The sequence below is a fragment of the Adiantum capillus-veneris genome, chromosome 8, assembly GCF_014529385.1.
Source record: "Adiantum capillus-veneris isolate H3 chromosome 8, ASM1452938v2, whole genome shotgun sequence".
Classification (NCBI taxonomy): domain Eukaryota; kingdom Viridiplantae; phylum Streptophyta; class Polypodiopsida; order Polypodiales; family Pteridaceae; genus Adiantum; species Adiantum capillus-veneris.
The window spans coordinates 23,424,690-23,436,257 of NC_140938.1; positions in this window are offsets into that span (position 1 = coordinate 23,424,690).

Consider the following 11,568-nt stretch of genomic DNA (forward strand, 5'->3'; position numbering starts at 1 on the left):
TACCCGGATTAGTGGCATGTTTGATTACCTCCCGTGTTTGAGGTTGGATGATTTCACCTTCTTTCCAAGTCGATACTTCTGCTTGAGTTATGATTGGAGTAGACGATACCTTCTTTTGCACCTTCTTTGGAGGTGGAACGACAAGAGCATCTTTGAAGCTTCAAGTCACTCGCTTCAGGGCCATCGTATCGAGGTAGAGAAAGGGGAAAGAGAGAAATAGAACTCAAGAATCCAAAGGGCAACATGACAATGGTAAAGAAAGACTTGGAGATAGAGATGGCTTGAAGGTAAAAGCTTGAGGTAGAGAGGTTGAGGAAGAGAAGGTAACTCCGATGTGAAGGCAAGAGAGCTTCCGCTTCTAAGCGTTTATGTCTTCAAAGTGAAGGGAGAGGGGTCTAATGAGTGCACAGTGTGCGAAGCGTGCGAGCGTGCACCTGAGAGAGTGCATGCAAGGAAGAGGGAGACACTAGATGTGGGTGGAGTGGAGAGCAACCAGCTCTACATCCCTTATTCTGTATACATACAAAGAATAAGGGTCGATGGTCAGTGTTAGTGGGCGGCTGGACATTGGGCGCTCGGCTCAAGGTGAGGCACACTAACTTTACCCCACCATATTTCCACTTAAAGTCCATGCACCGATAAGTGAGGCCTACTAGCTAAACAAATAGTATGTACAAGAAACTAGATGAGAGACTCTCTCAACCTACGTCCACTGGCTCACTCTGTTGATCTACACACAGTTGTATCGGCTCTGGTGGTAGGCTAGTGTGCGTACCCACGCTAGAGTTTGTATGTAAATCCCACTGACAACTCTATATGGTCTGCAAAGCTCCACAAAGCATCATGCTAGTATTAGACACCATAAGACTGACAATCCCTACTGCAAATGCTCCCACTACAGCTGCTGCTAGGTCGGGCCTCGACAATAACAAGTCAAACATGAGACGCCCAAATGCTGACAAAATCTACAGAAGAGTGGTTGTACTCACCTCCCTTGTGCTATCTGCAAAAGCTGCATCCTCATGACTACCTATCGCGTATGGATGTGTTAACACCGACATTGGGGAAGCTACATCCCTCTCACCCATAGGCAAAACTGTGCATCCTAGCACCAACTCATCAGCCTCTAACATGAGCATGTTAAAAAACTCCATATCTTTCATCTTTGTCTGTGTCTCTAGGGAGAAAACCTGCTTTGCCTTTGCCTGCACAAAGTCTGACAACGCCTGTTGTGTCTCACTAGAGCACACCGTTGCTCAATGTCTATCTCTATAGAGTTTACTAGCACGTCTTGCACAACTAAATTCTTTGTCTCCTGAGCATGATGGATATCATTGGAAAAAAAGACATGTCTCGTCTCTCGCTCAAAGCATGCTAGCAACAAAATCAAGACTACATCATCTCGAACCTCAGACACATGCATAGGATATAGCACGCCACTGCGGGCTCCTCTGGAAATCACTAGTGAGCCGCAATGCATCTGGAAAGATTGCTCTCTAAGCAGTACCTGACAACCAAAATCTTCCAACTATCTCATTGAGATCAAGCTCTGTCTCAGCACATGTCGTAGAGTGTATGATGAACCACTGGGCAATGAAAAACAAACATCTCCTGCACCCTTTATGTCAAACTCCAAACCATCAGCCAAGTGCACACAAATAATTCTCCCACTAAAAGAGAGTGGTAAACCACTCACGACATGGTGTGACATGGAAAACTACATCGCTATCTAGTAACCATTGTGGAGAAAATATGATAGCCATAGACATAATCCGCTCTTGGATGGTCCTATTCATTTGTTCCACAACACCATTTTGTAAGTGCACACAACCAAGTCTCCCACTAGAAAATATGCTAAACCACTCACGACACAGTGTGACGTGCAAAACCGCATCGCTATCTAGTAACCACTGTGGAGAAAGTGTGTTAACCATAGACAAATCTACAAGAGGTACATTGGAGGCAAGTGTGACATCACCGTCATTGGCATAGACTGCCACTGGAACTGCCTCTCTAACATGTGTCAAAGCCGTATCTGCATAGCGCATACATATCTGCTGCTATCTCATACGTCTAAAACAACGGAATCTAATGTGCCTTGTGTGACCGCAATGACAACAACGCATGTATCGGCAAGAACGAGACCGCCGTCTCTCAATATCACACATGTTTACAGAGCCAATGGTTTCCTCATATGTAGTAAACCAATGACTATGAGGTGTGACATGCAATGAAGCACCCGAATCAAGAATCCATATATGGGATACTTCACCACTAAGAAGGAGTCAGCTAGCGTTGACAGCCATATCAATGATTTTGATTCTCTTTTGACCCAGATTTGTGCACAATGCATGACCATTGATGATGAGATGAAAGAAATATTTTTTCTTTGCTGGTTGCCACCCTCTTGGGATATCTTTTGCACAGCTGTTAGTAACTTTTCTCCTAATGGTACACTAAAGTACGATGATGTTACTAGTACAATTTTGTCAGAGGAGATGCATCGGAAGACCATGACTAGCTCGCACTATGGCAAAGCTCATTATGTGCAAAGAGATGATAAGCAACATAAGGGCTGTTCTTTGTAACGTGAGTCTAAGAAAGAGGGAAATAAAGATGCATCAAAGGGTAGATCAAAGTCTCGTGGTCGCCGCAATGTTCAATGCCATTATTGTGATAAGTTTGGTCACATAAAGAAGGATTGTTATGCTTGGAAGCATGACAAAGAGAAGGGCAAAGGTAAAGGCAAAGATCATGATGATAAAAAGGAGAAACCAAAGAGTTCGGTTAAGACTGAAGAGCTGAACATAAATCATGATGACAGTGATGCACAAGACATTAATATGTTGACTAAACTTAATGATGTATTTTATGATGCACACAAAACCCTATCTTTGCAGAGTTCTATGCCAATTGAACTCCTTGTTAGTGGTGAAGTATCCAATACATGGATTCTTGATTCGGGTGCTTCGTTGTATGTCACACCTCATAGGCATTGGTTTACTACATATGAGGAAACCATTGGCTTTGTCACACTTGGTGACAGTTACTCTTGTGACATTGTTGGCATAGGTGATATTGCCATGGTTATGGAAAATGGGGTGAAGTTTATCATCCATAATGTACGTCATGTTCCAACATTGACACACAATCTGATTTCGATTGGACGTCTTGATGACTTGGGTTATAACGTCACTTTTCATCAGCAGTTTTGGCGTATTGTGAAGGGTCATCTCATTATAGCCCATGGTTCTAAAGTTGGTTCACTTTATCCTCTTTATGTATCTGATAAAAACATTGTTCTTTTGGTAACCGAGCTGCCAACCGTTGCTTTATGGCATAGTCGATTAGGACATATGTCAAAGAAGGGAATGGAGACACTCTCTCGTTTGGGCTACTTAATGTCTTTGTTGTTTTTTGATTTTCCCTTTTGTGAGCACTGTCAATATGGAAAGAAAACACGGACACATCGTACACATTCTTTTGACAAAGAAAGAAAACCCTTAGAGCTTGTGCACAGTGATTTATGTGGGCCTATGCCTTTTAAATCCCATGGTGGTGCGTCCTAGTATGTTACATTCATTGACGATGCAACACGGCATGTTTGGGTTTATGCCATGAAGTCTAAAGATAAGACATTTTCTTGCTTCAAGAAGTTCTTATCTAGCGTTGAAACTCAGTCTTAACATAAGTAGAAAGCTTTGCGCTCAGACAATGGTGGAGAATATGTCTCCAAAGAGTTATAGACTTCTATTCAAGTAGGGGGAATTAAGCGTGAGTTTATAGCTCCTTATACCCCTACACAAAATGGTGTTGCGGAACGAATGAATAGGACCATCCAAGAGCAGATTATGTCTATGCTATCAAAGGCTAATTTACTGCAGATGTTTTGGGTTAAAACATTATACACAACCGTGTACTTGATCAATAGATCACCACATGCTTCATTACAGTTTCGTGTACCTTTGGAGTTATGGTCAGGACATAAATTTTCTTATGAAAAACTCCGCACATTTGGCTGTGAAGCTTATGCGCATGTATCCAAGGAGTTGCGTGCTAAGCTAGATCGTAAGTCCAAGAAATGCATCTTCATTGGCTATGGTGTCGATGTTCAATTTGGCTATCGTTTATGAGATCCGAAAAGTCGATCAGTAATCCGTAGCAGTGATGTTGTCTTTAATGAGACTAAGATGCATAGACAACCACTGAAAGAGGTTGAATTCCAAAAAGTGACATTTTCTGATGTATCACCTCCTGTCCAAACAGCTCCCGAGCCACTATCTACACAGGCTAGTACGAGTTCTAATCAGCCGTGCAGAGATCTCAAAGAGTCTCACATCCGCCAGAACGTTTTGTTCCAGACATGGATTTTGTTTTGCTGACAGATAGTGGTAAGCTTTCTTGCTACAAAGAGGCTATGCTAGCCAATGATAAGCTTCAGTGGGAACATGATATGAAGAGGGAGATGTCAAGTATTGGAAAGAACAAAACTTCTTCCATTGCCAAAAGGTAGGATATCATTGCCTTGTAAATGGGTTTACAAGAAGAATATTGACAATTACAAAGCTCGTTTAGTGGCCAAAGGTTTCAACAAGAATATGGTGTCGATTTCGAGAAAATCTTTTCTCCAGTGGTCAAGATGACCACACTGAGAATGTTGCTTGCTTTGGTTGCCAATGAAGATATGGAGCTTGATCAAATGGGTGTCATTACAGCTTTCTTGCATGGTGATCTTGAGGAAGAGATTTATATGCAGCAACCTGAAGGGGTTGTGCTAAAGGGCAAGGAAAATTCGGTCTATAAGCTTCTGAAATTCTCTATGCTTGAAGCAACTCATCTAGACAATGGTATCAAAAGTTTGATGCATTTATGCGTTCCCTTGGCTATAAGCACAGTAACGAGGATCCATGTCTTTATGTGAAAAGACAACCAAATGGACAGCTTATTATGCTTATCCTTTATGTAAATGACATGCTTATTGCTAGTCATTTCAAGAAGGACGTTGCTGACTTGAAAACCAAGCTAAAAAGTCAATTTGACATGAAAGACTTGGGTGAATCCAATCACATTTTGGGTATGCGTATTACTTGTGACCGTAAGAAGAGGTTGTTGTACCTTTCTCAAAAACAGTATTTGCACAAGGTTCTTGATCATTTCAACATGCAGAAGGGGAAGGCTTTGAGTACTCCAATTGCCTGCATATTTGAAACTTAACAAGAACGACTGTCCCAAATCTGCTGAGGAAAAAGCTACAATGGCTAAGGTTCCTTATGCTTCAGCTTGTGGTAGTATCATGTATGCCATGGTGGCTACAAGACCTGACATTCCACATGCAGTGGAAGTTGTCAGCAGAGCAGATTTATGTCTAGCCCTGGTAAAGAGCATTGGGATGCTGTCAAGTCGATTCTTAGATACTTGAGTGGCACTACAGATAGACAGTTATGCTATGGTCATGGAGAGTCATCCATTCAGGGAATTGTAGGCAGTGATTATGTAGGATGTGTTGATAGTCGTAAATCAACTACAGGTTGGATTTACACATTTGTTGGTTCTGCTATTTCTTATTGATCCGTTCTTCAAGACTGTACATCCATTTCTACCATAGAGGCAGAGTATGTTGCATTGAGTGAGGCATGCAAAGAAGCTATTTGGCTTGCTCACCTAGTGAAAGATCTTGGATTGGAGCAGCGTACACCAGTTCTTCATTGTGGTAGTCAGAGTGCTACTGCCTTGGCTAACAATCCAGTGTTTCATTCCAGAACGAAACACATTGATGTGCATTATCACTTCAGTAGTGAATGCCTGGCAAACAAGAGCCTTGATTTAGTGAAGATTCCTACGTTAGAGAACACAGTGGATGCACTCACTAAAAGTATCTCCAGCCATCAGTTTTAGCACTGCTGTGAGTTGATGGAATTGGGTGAAGAGTGGTTCTCTTTCATTCTTATGGTCTCCCACATTGGCCACCATCAAGTGGGAGAATGTTATGTTTAATGGCCGTGTGGCCGACCGCCCATCACTAACTGCTACTAACCCTAAGTGTACAACTATACACTTGTGTGAGCCACTAACACTAAGTACAATGTGTACTTTAGTGCATAAGATACACATAGTACATGTTGGCTCTCCCCCTCCAACCTATGTGTGTGGCTATGGTGGTGAGTGTGTGAGAGAGTGTGTGTGTGTGTGTGTGTGTGTGTGTGTGTGTGTGCGTATTCCTCTTTCGCGGTGCTCTCGGCTCCTCCCCTTCAGGGTCGTTATATAGCCTCTCATGGCCAAAGTCACAAGCTAAGAATAGAGGGAAGCAAAGAGAGATAAATTCGCGTACGTTCGCGGCTCTTTTTTTTTCTGCGGACATGGATTTTGATGTTTTGGACGATTTCGAACCTCTAAGAAGAAGCTTGGCTTTCAAGAAAAGAGCTCTAAAGTAAACTCTTCCTCTCTCTTTCCTAAAAGGACTCTTTCTTTCCTAAAAGTACGCCTCCTACTCCTTCTCTTCTAAAATTACTCCTCCTTTCCTAAAATTGCTCTCTCTTTCCTAAAATGTTAACTCTTATCTTTAGATACAGTCTTGAAGCTTAAGTTTTCCATCAACCTATTGTTTTCAAGTGAATAAGGGTGATGATTAATAGTTCTAGAGTTTGATTTCCGATCCGATCATTCCGTTTGAAAGCTTCATGACTTAACAAAATACGAACCTTTAATATTTGCAAAGTAAATGAAATGCTTGTATTGAAAAATGTTGGGTACATTACACAAATTCATATGGTGACTTCCCCTAAAACTTGTATCAATTGCAATGGATTATGTTACAGTATCCACAATACATTTTAAGATTTCTCTGGATACTTGTATCTTGTAAAAGGTGGCAAGTGGAAGATACAATGAAGAGAAGAACTTGTTTGTGATCCGGTGGGCACCTTGACTCCAATCTAGAACACCTACAATACCACACACATGAGCAAAGTACACCTATGGAGAAGAGAGATCACTGAGGTAGAGACACTACATATAAAAAAATGAGAGAGAGAGAGAGAGAGAGAGAGAGAGACAGAGATCTAGGAAAGGCTCTCCATGTTGATAACGATCTGCTCATACAAGTGACCAAGGGTGGTCTGGCATAGAACTGACATGCCCAATGGATAGACCCAAGGCACACACAATTGAGAATGCTACTTACACTACCAACTTCTTTTGCACATGAGAACACTGACACGGTCTTCACATGGGCATCACCTCCAACATGCTCTGAGAGCATAGATCTGGTCATCTCCTCTTGCCTAGATCTAGATGTGGATCTAGATCTTGGTCAAGAAGCCTACCACTGCATGGTCGCAAGGACCACTGATAGGCTGCCCTGTGATGGTACTGCATCATAGAGATGATCTCGGAGCATTGTTACTATTGCCTACCAAAAATGCTAGGGCTGAGTGTTGCCCTTTGGCTGGGAGCGAAAAATGTTGGGTTGCATGGGAAAAACGCTAGGGTTTCTTGCACCTTGTACCCACTGAACCTCCTATGGATTCTCCCTAGGGACACCTTGTGCTCTCCCAAAGCCTGCACACACTACTCTCCCCAAGCGCTCCTACACTCATCTATATACCCCACAAGGGTCAGTTGGTCGGCCAGTCAGTCAGCCATCACGACCAATCATAAAATGGAGGAAATAGGGTAAACACGGTGAAGAGGCAGTAGATATCGAGGACAAAATACTGGTAGGGACGGGAAAAATACTTCTTGTGTACACTGTGTATACATGGCTTTGGTGTTTATAACAACGAGTAATTGGGTATGCTAACTAGCATAACTGAGTATGCTAACTGGTGTATAGACTATGTTAACAAGCATACATAGAATAACATGGATCTATGCTAACTAGCATAATTGGTTATAGTAACTAGGTTGAATGGGTATGATGGCCACCATAGCCACTATGCTAACTAGCTTACATAGCATAAATAGCATATATGCTAACTAGCATACATAGTAGCATTTTTGCTAACCAACATAAGTAGGTATGCTAAATAGCATAAGTGGGTATGCTAACTAAACATATTGTGCTAGCCACCATACCCCCTATGCTAACTAGCATACAAACTCTCCTAACTTGCATACAAACTCAACTAGCTAGAATACATAGCATAATTAGCATGTGTGCTGACTAGCATACACAAAAGCATGTTTGCTGACTAGCATAACCGGGTATGCTACTAGGATAGAAAGTACCGTTCATTCTGGTTACAACTATCTATACTATCAGCAAATAGGGTAAGTCAACTAGCTTATTGCTTATAGTTACTAGCTTATTGAGTGTGCATAAGAAGCCCTCAATATGCTACTATTGCATTCATATAATGTTAACAAGACCAAAAAGTATGCCGACATAGCACAAGGTATGGCCCCAAAAAGTACAATGGTACAAAATTTGTAAACATACTACTATCTGGAATGAAACTTGGAATAGGTATGAACATTGAAAAGGTAATCTCATCATGATATTACAACTTTTCATCATACTACATAATTTGACAAATACGTACCGCCTATCTTGCATACAACACTTTATCATTTCCCTTGCATATTCAAAGGAAACTTCACCATGCTTTGACTCTACAACCTTAACCAATAGGCCATTCAAATCAAGAACCAGAGAGAACTTCTCGTAAGCCAACAGCTTGGGAACCCATATTGGTCCGGTGGTGGATACGACTCAGCAAAAATAACTTCCTCCCAGGGATGAACAAATTCAAGTACTCATCAAATTTTCTACGGTGTTTAAGATAGCATGAAGACTGAAAAGCTCTATATGATTGTCCTCAAGAACCTTGCAAATGAAGTGATACCTCACATCAATATACTTTTTCTCTACATTAAACACTAGATTATGTGCTAGCTAGATAGCATTGAAACTCTCACAGTGAAACATTGGAACTTTAATGTGCAAATCTCTCTCTAAATAAGTAAGCCATAAAACTTCCTTTGCTAGCATTTTTCTCATCAACATACTCTACTTATTTGGCAAATTGAGACATACTAATGGGATTGGGATCGTGCTAGCTAAGGTGCGTGACAGACAAACATGGTGTGCACGTGTGATTGTAGGCTAGATTGTTACTCGAGCAAATTAGGTTCCAAGACAGATTAACTTGGATTCATAAACACGATCTTGAGTAGTTGGCTAGCCCATCACAACTCACCAATAGACAAGAGACATGTAATGCAAAACTTGGAATGGTTGTTTATTCATGAAAGTAGCTCTACAGCCTCACACCTTTACATATGGGATAACCCACCTCTTCTCTCCTTCACTCACACTCTAGTGACTCTAGGACAAAGCCCAAACCTTACACATACAATCATGCAAACATGATCACCATGAAATTGTACCCCCAGTGAATGTAAAGATGAACTTGACGTAGGACTTCTATTTCCACATTCCTTGCCCAAATCTTTTGTATCATTCAAATATTTATCACACTTTTCAATACTTCCTAATGCTTCTTGCCAATATTTTCCATAAATCTTCTTATGACTCCCACCACAAATGCGATGTCTGCAAGAGTCCTAATTGTGGTGTGCATTAAAGAAACAACCATAGATTGTTGGGTGCGAAAGTTGATAGCCTCGCGGATCGACATGGTTATGGAGAGTGAGCATACGAGAGAGAGGAGAGGATAAGGACTTGGTGGATAGATAAACTGAAAGAGAATTTTTTCAATACGTTCAAAAGCCTTTATAAACTTTACAATTTGTTCACACCCTTGGCCGCCCAAGTTTGGGTTGGCACTAACAATCACCCCCTTCAGCCAAACTTCACTTTTTGGAAAATATTGTCACCCCCTTGAACTAAGCTTGCCATACTCATAACACATAGAGTTTTTTGTGTACTCAAAACCATGAGTTTCAAGTTTTCTCACAACCAAGGGTTTTAGGTTTTCCCATAACCTGGTGCTACTAAAGAGCTACCAACATAAGGGATTTTTGGCATACGTCCAAACCTTGGGTTTTGGTTTACCTGTTAACGTCATGAGAATGGGTTACAGAACAAGTTGGGGCTTTTCATAATTCGTGAGGGAAGGTCTTACCACCGTCATCATCGTACTTGGCGAGGCAGTGTCTATTCCCCTCACAAAGTTGGGCACAAATGAGGGTGTGCTATGTATGCACAAATGGATAGTTAAGTATGGATGATATGAAGCACAGGAGAAGAGTATGCCAAAATAAAAATGGCCAATGGCCTTGTGTGTGAAAAGGCCCTTGAGGAAATGGTCTTCAATTTGTGAAAATAATTTCCTTTTGGTGGCGTCTCCCTGCTGCACGTGACAGATTGGCAAAACAGGTCAAGCTTCTCTGTCGCACGGCGTGCCTACGCCAGCACAGGCCGCCACATTACGTCACCCTTACCAAAGATCCTCAAACTGCAAAAATGACGGATGAAGTCCGTGATGAGGTTGTGCCAGCAGGCAGTGACTCAGTGCAAGGTTTTAACAGAAGCCATGACTCTCAATCGCCAACCTCACCTGTCCATATTGCACAGTATAAACAAGCCTAGCGATCTCTGCCATACTTTCACGTTATGTTATGCAGTTTTGCCGTTGAATATACACTAAATACAGAAAGCAGAGATGAAGATCTGCCAATAATTGATGGAGAAAGACAAGCGGTTGCGCTTAACTTGAAGTGCAAGTTGCTGGCCTGATGGAAGTGTTTTTTGATGGGAGGTGTAGGGGACCATTCCCCATAATTCTTAGACCCCTTTTGGCGGGGAGGAGAATTGTGGTGAATGGTCCTCATTTTCCAACCGTCACAGCCGGGGGCAGGGGGGCTGCAGATCAGAGCCGTCCATTCAGTGTACATTCTTGTGCGGAATCTAGCATTGCAATCATTAGATTGCTGACAACTTAGCACAGGGAATGGTAGTTGAGGCTGTTGATTTGATGCCGTCCATGTACTGTCCATTCCTCTGCGGAATCTGGCCATGCAATCATTGGATTGCTGACAACTCAGCACAAGGAATTGCAGTGTTCAGTACAGTCTGCACGCGAATAGAATGCGGCCAGGTCAGCACAAGGAATTGTTCGATCCCACACCTTAGCAGGCCACGAGCTCATTACCCTTAATTACATGGCCCCCCTACCCCCGACTGTGACGGCCAGGAATGGTCATCCACTGACCATTCCCTGAAAGAAAGTGCTGAGGTGGCATGCATCTGACAGCGCTAGAAGTGCATTACATCCAGTAATGAGGGAGGATGGACAATTAGGGTGGCCTGCTCCCCAACCCCAACCTTGACGGACAAGGCAGGCCAGTAGCGAGTAAAAGGTCCGCGCTAACGAAGACTCGTCGTCGTAGAAGCCTATTGGCCCCTTCGTAAGAGGGAGGAAGAAATTGGAGAAGTTGAGCATTCTCTGTTGCTATCTCGTGTTGATGAAACCCGAAACACAATTTGGTAGAACTTACGTACTCTTGTTGATTTGAGACTCAAGCTTAAGAATGGCAGAGACAACAACACCTTATACACAAACGCAAAACCTTATCTACTCTCCCCCTTCAGCCTTAGGGGCTCTA